Genomic DNA, 2,827 nt, shown 5'->3' with positions numbered 1-2,827 from the left:
GCAGGTCGGAACGGCCGGGACGAGCACAAACCCCGGGTGGCAGATGCGATGTATCCAAACGGGGAACCCCGCGGAGGTCGGGCAGGCAGGGCGAGCACGGCTACAATGTATCGAAGGCTCAAAGCATTAGCAGGGCAGGGCGGCCACAGCCCAGCCTCCAGCGGAGCAGGGAAGGCGGCTTTGGGATCCCAGTGTTGTTTCCAGCAGAAAGAAAAGCGGCCGAAAACAACCAGCAGCTCCTCTCTCTCCGAACTGCCGAGACCGAACTGCCCACACACCCAGGTGAAACAAAAGGAGCAGCCAGGTCTTTTGTTTTCTCTTAAGCACCCAGCGATTTGTATCTTAGTAACAGTTTGGGGGAAAATTCCTTTAACAGAAAAAAAACCTAGACCTCTTAAAACCCCAACAACTGGCTTCAGGTGCACTCAGAAGTAGCCCCTGGGGCACAGGGGCCCTGCATGTCCCGGGGACTGGCAGGCACACCGAGGCTGTCGATGCTTTGCTGTACCTGTGCCTCTCCCAGAGCGCGTGGCAGAGACAGCACGTTTGTACCGAGCTGTTTCATACGCAGGGACAACCAGCTGGACTGGCAGTGCTCACACACGAGCAGAATTTCTGCATCCAGGCCTTAATTCCTCTGTGCTTATGCCCTAATTACTAAAAGAATATGACTAGCATTCCCCTTCATAAAGATGTTTGTATCATACACTAATGATCAGAAGGAAAAAACCCCTTTAAAATAGATATCCTACTGGCTCAGAGTGCCTCACTTAAAAAAATTTCCAGATGACTCCAGTTTTCCCAGTTAAAAGCCAAAGCTGCAACATGACATCTGTCACACCTAGCATCCACTTGATATTTCTTATTTGAATCAGGCTCAGTACACTCTAGTGATATGTTTTCTTCAAGTCACAGTGCTTTGTAGGTGTACTTAAAGTAAAGTACATTTGGAACATATTTTGCCAAAATTTGACTTGAAAAAACAAGGTCGAGGGTTCTCTCTTGAGCAATTCCAGTAAGAACTGAGTCATGCTACTAGAATATATAGGGATATCTTGGGTAATTTAGTAAATATAATCCAAGTACACATTAAGGAAAAAAGTATGTTCAGTTTTAAAGTGTGAATAGCTGTTCCTAATTACAATGTTTGGCTTAAAGGACAGTGTTTTATTAGTTTCTGCACCTTGTGTGACTAGCTTTCACTGCAGGGCAGCTTTTCAACTTAGTTCACAACAATTAGCTAGTGCTTCTTTCATTATCACACTTTTCAGCTACATTGCATCCGTATCATTTCAACACACATTGCCCAACTTGTAATGCACAGAAACTTACAGTAAGACTTTTCCTTTAAGTAAAAAAGTCAATGACTGAAATATCAAGTATATGAAACTTAATCCTCTTGGAAACATTATCTTTCGTTTGCAGAAGAAGAGTAGAAGGAGTAAGAAGCCTCAGGTATCATTTTATTATTTTACACGAACAAGAGATTCTATGTGGCATTAAATTATGCAAGAAGAGGAATGACAAACATAGAATTAAAACTTGTTTTAAGATCATTTTTTAAAATTAAAAATAACACTATCAGCTCTGAGTGGATTTTAGTTACCTTAAGCTTCCAACACAGAAAAAAACAAAAAAAAACAACAAAACCAAACCAAACCAACAAACAAAACCAAAAAAACCCCCAACTTCTTGGGTTTTGGTTAAAAGTCGCCTCAATCTTTAGATCTACTGAATGCATCTCCACTGACTATACAAGGACCTGACACCTGTAGCTCACATGCAGGCAGCTACTTTCAGTTAGTGGGTCTGGACCTGAGTCTTGTCCGGTGGGCTCATTTTAGTTACTCATTCCCCTGTGAGTACTGACACCTGAGATTTCCTAAAGATCAGAAGCTACAACCTTCAACTTACTCGAAACCGGGCAACTTCTACCTTAAGAAAGCAAACGTATTCATCCAGACTCTCAACACCTTTTTGCATATATTTGGGGAAAGATACATCCTACAGAGCCAAGACCTAAGGATTTTGCTCAGACCTCCACTATTTTTCTAGTGTTAATAAAAGACTTTCAGGATGTACTGTTTAAAAAAGTTGATCCATTTTTGATAGAATATGTTGATACTTTATTAATAGCCAAGTAATCTTGTATAGCTGTCACCCATTCCTTACTGTTTGCTTTAATTAAAAATCATCATTGGACCTTTCTATATAAGTTACAATTTGTGTAAGAGAAGTATATCAGAATATATCTGTGTTACATTCTTCAGCAAGAGGAGTAGCGATTATCTGAAAATCATATTAAAATAATTCAAAATCTTCCAAGACCAGCTACTCAAAACAAATACTTTTCAGGAGCTGCAGGATTCTGCCATCTCCAGACAGCTCTTTCAAGGAATAGAAAAACCCAATACTGATAACCTAAGATGATGAAGAACCCATTCACTGGGCAACACACAAAGTAGATATTCAAGATTTTGAAGCTAGCTGCACCTGCCCTGGGACTGCCAGACTGTGGTAAACCTTTTACCTTGTTTGCACAAGAAGGGCAAGGAGTAGCCTCTGGGATAGTAACTAACATACTGAATCCCATTGCATTACTCCTTTCACCCAGGGAAGGAACGACATCACAGCTGTGTAGAAACCATCTATGAAGCCTAAAAGGCTCAAGCAGATTTAACAGATGCACTGTTTCTAAATCCCAGTCTGGAATTGTTATTTGTGGGTGGTCATATTATCTGAGCAGCAACTGGAATACAGGTTATTGAATGACTACTGTGTACGAAGTAGTGGAAGCTTCACCACTCAGTCCAAAGCTGAGCACAGA

Source organism: Corvus brachyrhynchos, unplaced genomic scaffold, assembly GCF_000691975.1.
Source record: "Corvus brachyrhynchos isolate BGI_N302 unplaced genomic scaffold, ASM69197v1 scaffold136, whole genome shotgun sequence".
Classification (NCBI taxonomy): domain Eukaryota; kingdom Metazoa; phylum Chordata; class Aves; order Passeriformes; family Corvidae; genus Corvus; species Corvus brachyrhynchos.
The sequence above is the reverse complement of the archived record's forward strand: the minus strand, read 5'-3'. Positions refer to the sequence as shown.